This window comes from Labeo rohita, chromosome 3 (genome assembly GCF_022985175.1).
Source record: "Labeo rohita strain BAU-BD-2019 chromosome 3, IGBB_LRoh.1.0, whole genome shotgun sequence".
Classification (NCBI taxonomy): Eukaryota; Metazoa; Chordata; class Actinopteri; order Cypriniformes; family Cyprinidae; genus Labeo; species Labeo rohita.
This window is the reverse complement of record NC_066871.1, coordinates 13,179,734-13,191,944: the sequence shown is the minus strand read 5'-3', so window position 1 is coordinate 13,191,944 and position 12,211 is coordinate 13,179,734. Positions and strand designations below refer to the sequence as shown.

Sequence of the window (12,211 nt, the reverse complement as noted above, 5' to 3'; positions counted from 1 at the left end):
CAAACGCGCGGATTATCACGTGAAATGAAACAATATCCAATCAGAAAGTGAGCTGACAGACGGAAAGCATAACAAAGGCAGCCATGGCGCAGCACAAAAAGATTTGGACAGCAGAGACGGAGGATTCACGATTTCACCTAAAGCCTTTTCTGTTCTTTCTTTTTTTTTCTTGTGAATTTTCTATCAAAATCATTCCAAACACTATTATCAAAATTTCTTCCTGCCTATCGTCCACCATGTTTATTATCAAGTGTTTTTTTAAGAAGATGAAATTACATGTATATGACAAACATTATATATGATATAAACAGTTGTACACTAGAGGGGCAGTATACAAATCCAATTTTTTATATAAAAATATTAAAGCGTTTACATACTTTTGCCATTTTAAGTGCTTTTTGTTTCATAGAAGATCGTATAGTATGATTATAATGTTCCGTTTCCTTCCTAAAAGACAAAAAAACCTTTTTTGCAGTAAAACTTACGAATATGTTTATTCACATATTTCAAAAAATAAGATTTATCATGTAGACATGACTGTGATTTTCTTTGCTGTTCTGCAGGGAATAAATAATAAAATACAAATGTCCATAACAAAACAAAAAGATTATCAATATTTTGTACAATAAAATCACAGACATTTTGCCAAAATAGTTTTACAAAAGGGCAATGCCAAAATAAATGTACCACTGTTTCAGGGCAACTGACATAAAAGGAGCAACTAAATCAGATTTAAATTTTACTAAATAATATTTTGCTGGGTAAATCCTTTTTGTAATTACAGTAAATATTGATTAGGTATTAACCAAACCTTTTTCCAAACAATATTGTCTGTCAGTTGATTCCAGTGTGGATAAACATAAGGCAAAGACAAACTGTCTCGTTATAATTAAACTCATATAGAACTGTTGTGTGATGTTTATTCTCAAATCTCGAGAGATTTTGCGAGATTTCCCATGTTCACAGTCGGGACTCTGGTTGAAAATCTGTTGGTGTGTGGCGTGCTGTCTTTGTCACATCGTGACACGCCACACGCTATACGAGTCAAATGGTTTATTCTAGGTTTTTTTGGTCCTCATGTTTGTGGTCTCTCAAATTTTGAAGATCTTATAAAATTTGATCTTGTAGTGTGAACCCAGCCTTAGGAACTCTAAGATACTTTCTGGTTTTCTCCAAAAATATGTTTAGGACATAATGGCTCTGTCACGAAACCAATCGATGATGTCTTCCACCTACATAAAATGCGTCATAACTGAAACAGAGTCCCATAAGCCACTGATTTGAGACCTTCTTCACAGCCAGCTTTCTTAACAGCCACTCAAGCATGTTTTGGTCCTCATGTGAACCTCACGAGGCTCGCTGATGCTCGCATCTCGTTCTATTGTTTACAAACTCTTTTATGTAGCCATAATCAGCATCTCCCTCGATTCTCCGTCCACATTTTTCGCTGAGCTCTCACAATGCACTTTGGCCACAAAAGACGCAAACAAAACCTTCTCAAAGTATCTTTGGAACCATTATTTGCTGACTACAAATTTAAGAAGCCTCAGTGTCAGCAGCCTACGACAACAAATAAAAGGTTTGGGAGACAGAGCCATTTGCTTTTACACATCAAATGAAACGGACCAGTTGTTGCTTTAAATATTTCACTCTACACTGTAAAAAACAATTTGCTGAGTCAACTTAAAATAATTTGTAATTTGGCTGCCTTAAAATTTTAAGTTCAGTCAACTCAAAAACAGTTTATTCAACTTGAAATGTTAAATTCTAAGTGACAACTTAGATATTTGAGTTGAATCAACTTAAAATTTTAAGGCAGCTGGGTTACTTACCCATCTGTTAAGTTTAGCAAACACAAATATCTAAGTTGTTACTTAGTACAACTTAACATTTCAAGTTGAATAAACTTATTTGAGTTGACTCAACTTAAAATTTTAAGGCAAGCAGGGTAACAAATTATTTTAAGCTGACTCAACAAATTGTGTTTTTTATTTTTTTACGGTGTAACTGGTCTAAGGGTGTACTCACACTAGGCAGTTTGAACCGTGCCCAAGTGCATTTGACCACCAAAGCGCGGTTCGTTTGACTAGTGTGAGTGCTCCAAACGGTGCCCGGGCGCGGTTCATTTAGCCGTCCCTGGCCCGCTTGGAAGAGGTGTGCCAGAGCACGGTTCATTTGGACTCGGGTGTGGTTCGCATGTAGTGTGAGCGCTAACCGTGCTGGAGCACAGAACAGGACGCGTGACGTCACGTTTTTTTTCCGATGTACGGGAACTGTAGTCGGTAATCAAAGCTGCAAAGTCCTTGCTGCACTTCAGCTGGTACCTTGCAAACCTCCTCATACGAGCAGCATGAATGCGTGAAAATTTTCATGCCACAAAAGCGATAGACCTGTTTAGCAACAGGCTGTGAGAGGGCTGTGGACCACCGCGGACCAAACGACTCAAAATTACTATCCACAAAGTAACCAGAGCGATGGACTCCATTGCGTTCAGCGAGAGCGCCGCTCTTCCTGTTTATCCTGAAACCGTCGTACCATAATGAAGTAAGCGTGCTCCGGCACGAATGCTGAAACCCTATGTGAGTGCAGGCCAGAGGGGGAGTGGGGAGGGGGGACAATCGTACCCGGGCCAGGTTCACGGCAACCATGCCTATTGTGAGTACACCCTAAGTGGTTTTAGTAGTTTATTGGAGTGAAGATGTAAATGCTGGCTGCAGCTGTGTTTAAAGAATGTGTTTTTCTTGACACTGAGGCCTGAGATGATGAAGGTTGATAGCTGGTGTGATACTCAGTTGGAGTGCTGCTCTTCTCCTCAGGGGTTGAGGTCTGTTTATCCCCCCCAAGTCGCTACACGTGGGCTCTCAGTGCTTCGAACCGCACACAAGCACATTATAAACAAACTTGCACACACACGCCATGCACCAGCTTGCTTTGTGCTGTCTCTTCTTGCTTTCATTGATGATGTACAGTATGAGTCAGTGTTTGCAGCAGAAAGGAATAATAGTGTTCTTGCTCCTTCCTAAATAGCGGTGTTCTAGTTAACAGGGGTAAAGGTTTCTAACAAAAAATTAGCTCTTTACAGTACACTGAAGCTATTTAAGGATGATTATGTAGTAGTATCTGATACAAAAACAGCAAAGACCACAATTAAAGATTAAGCATTCATTTGAATCAAATAATTAATTAAGCATTAATGTGTATTAAATAATTTACTATAAATACAGCTAATGGGACACTAAGCTGAAAACTCTTATGTAACTGGTAATGAATCACAGTTTTTTGATATCTTGGTTTCAAAAATGTCATGTAAAATGGCATGCAGGGACTTTATGGCCCTGAATCTTTTTTATTTTTATTTTTCGAGACGGTTAATTGAAATGAGCTGTTTGAACAAACCAATTTGCTAAAATGAATTGGACATTTTTACTTAGAAGAGGGAGACATTATGGGAGTGTGCGTTTAATGATTGCTTTAGCTGCCTCTTGACTTTTTTTTTTTGAGTAAAGTAGCTTGTTTTATTTAGTATTTTGTAAATAGCTGAGATGTTGTTACACTACTGAAAAATGTATCAAGGTTAAACTGAGTTCAGGTGCCGGTCGAGGGATTGTGGGCCCGTTCTTGTGGTGCCATCAGCTAGAGCTGCACGACTCTGGATATATTGAGAATCACGTTTTTTTTGTCTCAGAGATCACAATTCTCCCACGAATCTGAGCTAAACAAAATAATGTGTAGAAAATATTATTACTGCAGTCTATTTAAAAGTATTTAATTCATTTGAATGAATTATTAAACATTTTAATATTCATGTTTTTTTTAAATATACTTAATATATGAATTTTTAATATTAAAATTATTAAAAAGTGGTTTGAATGGATGATTCAATGACTCACTCATAAATACTTCACTTGTTTAATTACTGTATGAATCAGCGTTTTTGAATGAATCTCTTGAATGAATGATTCAAATCTCTTAAATGATTGAATGATTTATCTCTTGAATGAATAAGTCATGATGCAATGGACACAAACGTTTAAAGTGCAAGTTACTTTTAAACAGAGATTTGCTTTATTTTGATCGCTGTCGTAGACAACAATGTTTAAATCTGAACCATAAACTTTGATCCCAGTATTTCTGTGATAATATAAATGATTATAAGACAGAAATAATACTGTGTAGATGAAAAGACTGTTTGACGATAAATCATGATAAAAGTCCTCACGGTTAGTATTACCGTTTCATATTTTAATTGTCATTAAAACCATATTTGATTACCGCGATTTGAACAACTGATGATAAATAAACATTGTACAGCATAAAGCGCAGTTTTAAGTAACAGTCTCATTTGCACATGGCACACAGAGTAGTTTCACGAAAAAAGAGTAGCACTCACTTTGGTGTTATTTTATTGGTAAATATCAAGAGTGCATTATTGTATGAGAGTGTGCCAGCACGAATCCTCTCGGCTAGCAGCTGGCTTCCTCTCCCATATATATAGTGATCATGGCTCTGCGCTCCCTCAGATATTATGTGTGCGCCCTCAAACATTGTCCTGTGTATGCGTGAATAAGTGCTTATTGTAAACAGGTATTTATTAAATCATTTTATTTAGTGAAGCACAACCCTCATAGAAATAACGTGTGTATTATTTGGTAACTGATGTATTTGCAGTCCGTACGTTTCACGTTGCAACTGGGGGTTGGGCACCCAATGGCAGAAACATAAATCGGGAATTATAATGAATATATGAATGAATTAATTATATGAATGTACCTCTGATGTTTCTGACTGTCTTCAGAAAAGATTCGATGGCATTTTGTTTTCACCTTCGCTCCATGTAATACCTAGAGCAGTGTTCTTAATGGCAGTGCTGCTTTATCCACACGGGAGTTCACGGGAAACAGCTGTAATTCAGCTTTCCCATAAGTGCCATCTAGTGTCATACAGTGGATTTACAAACACTTACATTTACATTCAGCTTGTGTGCAGTTTTTGTCTGGCCAAAAAAACGGACCGGATTTGCATGCCCTGCTGTAGCCAAAAATTTGACCGCTTGATGAAAAACAAGATTAAGTGTATTCTACACATTTAAACAATTCAGACCAGTTATCTAGATTATTTATGGAACAGATAAAATACATATAATAATTTATTAAATCAGTTATCATTTTGACTTAACCCTTTTCTTTATTTAAAAGCTGAAATGTGAGGTATCTTTTTATGAAACTTTTTCACAGCTTTATTTGAAAATTTGCATATAAATATTTGAACATGCTATTAGTTAAACTGTTGTCAGTCATGTTGTCATTTAAAATCCAGACATCATTGGTAGGCTAACATTAGCTGTTGTTTTAGTGATTATCCAAACAAAAAGTCATTTTATTTGTTGTTTGTTGATTTTAAATATAAAACTTGGTGAAGTGATTTATGTGTCAGTACTTTTTGAACATTTCCAGTACATTTTAACAATACCGTTGTAATACTGATAACTGGGATAATTTCGGTCACTATAATCGTGATAGGAAATTTTCATACCGTTACATCCCTAATGGTAAATGTCTGCTTCTCTGTCTTAGCGACAGTGTGATTGTAGATTTGAATGTTTAACAGACATGAGCAAATCGTTGCCATTTAAAAATGGGATCACATGGGTGTTTGGGTCGAGATCGTGATATTTTAATGATTAATCGTGCAGCTCTACCAACAGCTGGTGATGAGTAATTAGTCACATGACATTTACAGCTCAGATGATTAAGTGATTAGGTACTTTCTGCCTTTTTTTTTAAATGCATTTAAAAATGTTAGTAAGTTTTATATATATTAAAAAAAACTACAGTGAAAACATGTTAATTGGTTAATTTTGATAACTTACCATATATGGTGAAAACTGTAAATGATTGACAATTGCATTTTATATAGTTATACGTATGTCTATATAATTTAAATTGCAAACAGTAAAAGGACATTTCCAGAAGTCACTGCATGATGCATCACATATGATTACATTTTATATTTTTTATCTTCTCATTTTTGTTATCAGTAGTGTACATTAGAATGATTTGAGTCACATTTTCTGCTGTTTGGTAAATGTTTATTGCATTATTTTAAATGAAAATTCTGTCATTAATTACTCACCCTCATGCCATTCCAAACCGTAAGACCTTCGTTCATCTTCGGAACGCAAATTAAGATATTTTTGATGAAATCCAAAAGCTTTCTGACCCTGCATCCAGAAAGGTCCAGAAAGGTAGTAAGGACATTGTTAAAATAGTCCATGTGGCATCAGTGGTTCAACCGTAATTTTACGAAGTTACGAGAATACATTTTGTGTGCAAAGAAAACAAAAATAACAACTTCATTTAACAGTTTCTTCCGGGTCAGTCTCCTCTGCCATTTACAAGAGTACCATGACACACTAACCCTTTAACATTGTGAATGCTAACAGCTTTCTCTGGATATTATACACTTTCTTGGTTGTAACCGCTTTGCAGTCAAGCCAGAATGGTTTAAGCTTCTCTTTATGTATCTTCAGAGAGCTTGAGAGAGAGAATGAACATACTATCACACGAGTCAAGTGTACATCCTGTCTATATTACTGAACTGCCCTCTCTGTATTGTCATGACCCTCTGTCCATCGACAGTCCGTGTGTTATCACACACTGAGAGGCCAGGACATCAAATGGCTGTGCAAGCTGCTTTACTTTGAAGATTTCCTCCATTTTAAAGATAAGTGCTTCACGTGTAGGCAGCAGATATCAAAGACAGGAGTGAGTCTGGTATGGCATGACCTGATGAAATTCTTCACATGCAGAGCCGACCGTGAACAGGATATTATGCGTTTTGTGTCTGCGTGTTCCTTCCGCCCGGCATGTGGGCTGATACAGTAGGTGCTAATGTATGCTAATAGTCTGGCACTAAAGAAACACTCATACTGACTCCACAAGCGAGGATGAAGACATACTTTCTTTATAATAGTGTTTTTTCTTTGCTCAAACATGGACTTGAGTGTGCTATCCCTTAGAGAGGATGGAATCGAAATGAAAAAGAAGTGTCAACCAGCAGTAGTTTAATGTTTCATGTCTGTGTTATTTTTGTGTTATGAGCATGTCTTACAGGTTAATACTCGAATTTGTGGCTTTCGATACCTTAAAAATATAAATATTCAATACTATTTTTAATATCAAGGGGAAAAGCTGCCACAGAATTAAAGGGATAGTTACCCAAAATGGAAAATTCTGTCATTAATTACTCACACTCATGTCGTTCCAATCCTGTAAGACCTTCGTTCATCTTCAGAACACAAATTAAGATATTTTTGATGAAATCTGACCGCTTTCTGACCCTGCATAGACAGCAACGCAACTGACACATTCAAGGCCCAGAAAAGTAGTAAGAACATCGTTAAAATAGTTAGTAACGACGTATCCAACTATTTTTTTCTTCTGTGTCATTCTCTACCGCACGTTCATAAGTACGCAATTTACACAATTACATTGCTGCCTATGCAAGGTCCGAGAGCTCTTGGATTTCATCAAAAATACCTAAATTTGTGTTCTGAAGATGAACAAAGATCTTACAGATTTGGAACAACATGAGGGTGAGAAATTTATGACAGAATTTTCAGAATTTTCATTTTGGGTGAACTAACCCGATAAATATTTAACAGTATTGAAGTTTATTTACTTTTGACAATAATCAAACCTTTTTTATCAACTGAAACTTGTCTGAATTTGTCAAATCTGATAGCTCTGAGGAGGGTTATATTATATTATATTATAATATATTATTATATTTTACACAGGAAATTACAATAATGTTAATACATTTAATAATACAATTATTTTTCTTATTATTGTCGCTGTTATTACAAAAATAATTTACTTGTAATACATCTGCGCTCTAAAATAAAAAATAAAAAATCCTTAATAATAATTATATTAATTGTTTTCACAGCAGTAGTAAAATTATAGTACTTATGTCTTAAAATGTCACTTCCAACCTCAAGGTTTAATTTTGGCAGAAAACTGCAGGGAAGCCTTTTATGTTTCTGTGACAACAGGTGTACAAACAAATTTCATAACAAATTTAATGAATACTGTGATCATCTGTCCAAAAAAATGTTGGAAATTGTGCACTGTAAAAATACAGCATAACTAGAGCACATTGCATTGCCAAATGGATCTGTAACTCACAGATGGAGTTTATTGCATTTACTGATTCACTCTGAGATGCTGAAAAAACTGGATCGACACATTTTTTTAAACCGTTAATAGACCAATTTGGAGTAGACGTCACTGTTACGTCACTTGCAGCTGCGTGCGCATTGTGGTGGCAGATAAACACTGATAACAAGTGGAGTAAAACGGGAAAAAAATCCATGGAGTAAGAGATAAAATGTGTTGTTGTGCCTTTGGATGTCAGAATCGGGATGCAAATCGTTTTTAATAGAATACTGTTGTCAAAGACGCATTTGAAGTTAAACGCAGATGTTTAAATGGACAGACTAATGGATGAAACCTGCTATGATTACTCTACTTTTAAAGCATAAATTTGATTTAAACAATATGTCTACTTAATATTCACATATGCAGTTCATAGGGGACATATTATATTAGCCTTACAGTTACAGCATGAAATAATAATTAAACCTATAACATTTTACATTGACCTATTTTATCTTACAATTCTGACTTTTTATCTCATATTTTGGACTTTATAATTTGATTTAACTCAACAATAGCGAGTTTGTAAAAAGCCATAAATGTGGGATATAAATTCTGAGCCGAGGGGGAAAAGAGAGAATGACGAGTTGATTTTCCTTATCAGAATTGTGAGATATAATCTCGGAATTGCAAGAATAAAGTCAGAATTTTAAATTATTAACTCAAATTTACCTTTTTTTTATTCTTCTATTCCATGGCTTCCATAGACTACCACTTGAAAACTGTCATTTTCTGCCACCCTAAAAAAACATCATCACTGTTTGCAAACCGAATTGGTTCAGAATTTATCAAGCAAGAATTTTTCTATTTTATGCTAAAAGCTAGTAGTTACACGTGTTCATAATCACATGTTAATGTTGAAACAAGGTTAGATATATATGTATGTGTTTGTAACTTGGGAGATGTAGGACACGTGGACTGATGATACATGCACATGTGCTTGCATGTTGTGATGACTATGTGCAGGTGACCCGAGTTTGACTCTAGCCTTTGCCGATTGGTTCATCCGTCGTTTTCCGACGCTTCTACACTCTCTTATGAAATTATAGGCAATATGAGAATAATTTCACTGTTGGGTGAAAGCCAAGGCAGACTGTGTGACATCAACTATCATTTATGTCACGCTGTGTGATATACAGTACTTTAGTTCAGACTGGTCACGAATGACAGTGTTGACTGAATTTTTACTAGTCTGAGGCCATTCTGACATCCTCATTTACATGTGAAATTGAAGTGATACTGCTGGGAGTATGTTGCCTAGAAAAAGGGGAAAAAAAGAATAAAATTAAAGGTTGTGACTATACTCTATGGTTCCAAAAGAGGGTCTATGCAGTGATGTCATAGAATCATTCCTAAAACAGTTCTTATTTTTGTGTGAAAAACATTTTTAAACATCCAAAGATTATTTTTCCACTATTATACAGTACAAAAAGACGAATCACTAATTTGGTTTATTTCTTTTCTATTATTTGCTTTCGCCATCATCTACAGCCAGAACAAACAAATGCAAATTGAATTCAGCTGCAAGTCTTAGAAAAGCTCCCATCACATCCCACAATGCAACACCTCAGTAAAGAGTGTGAGAGAGGACAGGCACCGCTCTGTAATGTTGGTAAACATTTCCATCTTTTTGATTCTTCCTATGATTGTGTATTGACCACAACAACACTCTGTAATTATATGGTTTCGATCGTGTATTTTAGATGTGGTGAGTCACAGTGCTTCCCTGTGGCGCTGTCTGTGATTTTGACTCGAACGCGGCTCTGTGTCCTCCTGCGCTCCTCTCTGCTGTGACTCATTTGTAGTATGCTGATACCATGAGTATTGAGTTTTCACTTACATCCTGCAATGACCCTGCTCCGGGGCTCTCATTGCTGTCGACGGTTGGGGAAAATGTGTTGTTTTCTTATAGTGCTTTTTTCGTGTAGTGCCAAAAGTTGTATTTAACATAGTCCTTGGGTTGCAAGAGCTGCCAGCGTCCTCCCTGACTTTACGTTTTTGTAAAACGAGCCAGGGCTTACTGCTGTAGTCTAGTCTTCACCTGAGTTTTATTCTGATCTTCTCGGATAATTGCTAAAGGCTTATAAGCTTTACAAAGCAAAACAGACTGGTGAAAGTAGCCCAGGGAGGAAGCTCTGGGGTGCTTTTCTGTCTATGCTTAAGACTGTTGTCTGGATTTATAATGCTCGGTTTTGGTCTGAAGTTTTTAGTGCTCTCAGGAGCCACCTGCAAAGTCGACAGCTTCCCGTTCTGTTCTTTGAAAAGCACTTTTAAAATGTGTGTGTGTGTGTGTATTTTCTGTTCACTCTCTTCTCTTGTTCTGTGTAACTATAACCCCTGTTTTAGTTAAAGGGATAGTTCACCCAAAAAATGAAAATTCTGTCATTAATTATTCATCCTCATGCCGTTTCAAACCCGTAAGACCTTTGTTCATCTTCAGAACACAAATCAAGATACTTTTGATGAAATCCAAGCGCTTTTTGACCCTGCATAGACTGTAACGCAACTGACACATTCAAGGCCCAGAAAGGTAGTAAGGACATTGTTAATATAGTCTATGTGACATCAGTGATTCAATCATAATTTTATGAAGCTATGAGAAAGCTACGAGAGTGCACAAAGAAAACAAAAATAATTACTTTTTTCAACAATTTCTTCTCTCTCTTTGTTAGTCTTCAATGCACATTCACATACCTTGCACGTGTCGTGCTACTCTCATGAACGCATGGCATAATTGTCGATTGTTATTTTTGTTTTCTTTGCGGACAAAAATTATTCCCGTCACTTTATAAAATTAGTAATTGAAATTGAAATAAATTACGATTGAGCCACTGATGTCACATGGACTATTTTAACTCTTAAAGGGGTCATCAGATGCCCATTTTCCACAAGTTGGTATGATTATTTGGGGTTTTAATGGCTATAAGTCTATGATATACTTTGGTTAAAAATTCTCAATGGCTGTGTAAAACAACACCCTTTTTACCTTGCCAAAATCAGATCTACAATAATCATCCTGTTCTGGTCGAGGTTGCTTTAAATGTTAATGAGCTCTGCTCACCCCACCCCTCTCTTCTCTCTGTGGAGTGACGAGCCAGTTTACTTTAGCCACTAAACTTGCTAACTAGCATGTTATTAGGAAAGGCGATCACAAAGATTCATAAAAAAAACCTTTATACTAACTTCTGTTGTAAGTGAAGCTGGATCACGAATGATTTGCACGAACATAGACGGATATATGTAGATCGGGAGGCACATTCCCTTCACAAACAAATGTAATCCACTGCATCTTCAGCCGCTCAGATGTCGGGAGTAAATGACGACCACTATATTCATTATTACATCCAGTAACACAACACCTCAATAGCTCAATCTGAGATATTCTCATCTAACTTACATTCCTGCTCGGCATCGAAACAATGGAGGTCGGACTGTTACAGCTGATTTAAGACACTCATGTCAGTCAACTATCATGGGAGCGGCCTCTGTCGATGTGATGCCACACTGCCAACACACATTAATGTTTGAACAACATGTAAAAGTGAACTTTGCATCACTTTGAATTATTACATATTTGGGTCTTTAGCAACCCGGACCTATATATCCAGTATGGATGGTTCTCTAACTTCTGCAATAGTAAAAAACTCTCTTGATATTTTAAGAACAATTGCAGAAGGATAAAATAAAGCCTATTTTGTTACCTTTTGAAACTTAGAAGAGTTCATTTTGAGCAGATGATTGTACCATTGCCGTCATCGCCAGAGTGCACTTCCACAGTACATTCAGCATCTTGCTCATATTTTTGTGTATTTGGTATAAAGCAATCTGTTTACATGGTTTAAGGTTAAAAAAACACACTATTTTCCATATACCGTACATTATTGTTGCTCCAGAGAGTCCTGCCTTTCTGAAACGTGTCAATTTTGACAAAGCTCATTGTTCTGAAAAGCACAGTATGCTCTGATTAGCCAGCTATCCAGTGTGTGAGATGA

At 36.3% G+C, this 12,211-nt stretch overlaps 1 protein-coding gene across 2 annotated transcripts in view; it reads left to right on the top strand.

Moving 5' to 3' along the window:
- Positions 1-12,211, top strand: part of asic2 (acid-sensing (proton-gated) ion channel 2) — a 446,952-nt gene that overhangs the window by 10,672 nt on the left and 424,069 nt on the right. The gene's annotated exons all lie outside the window — the stretch shown is intronic.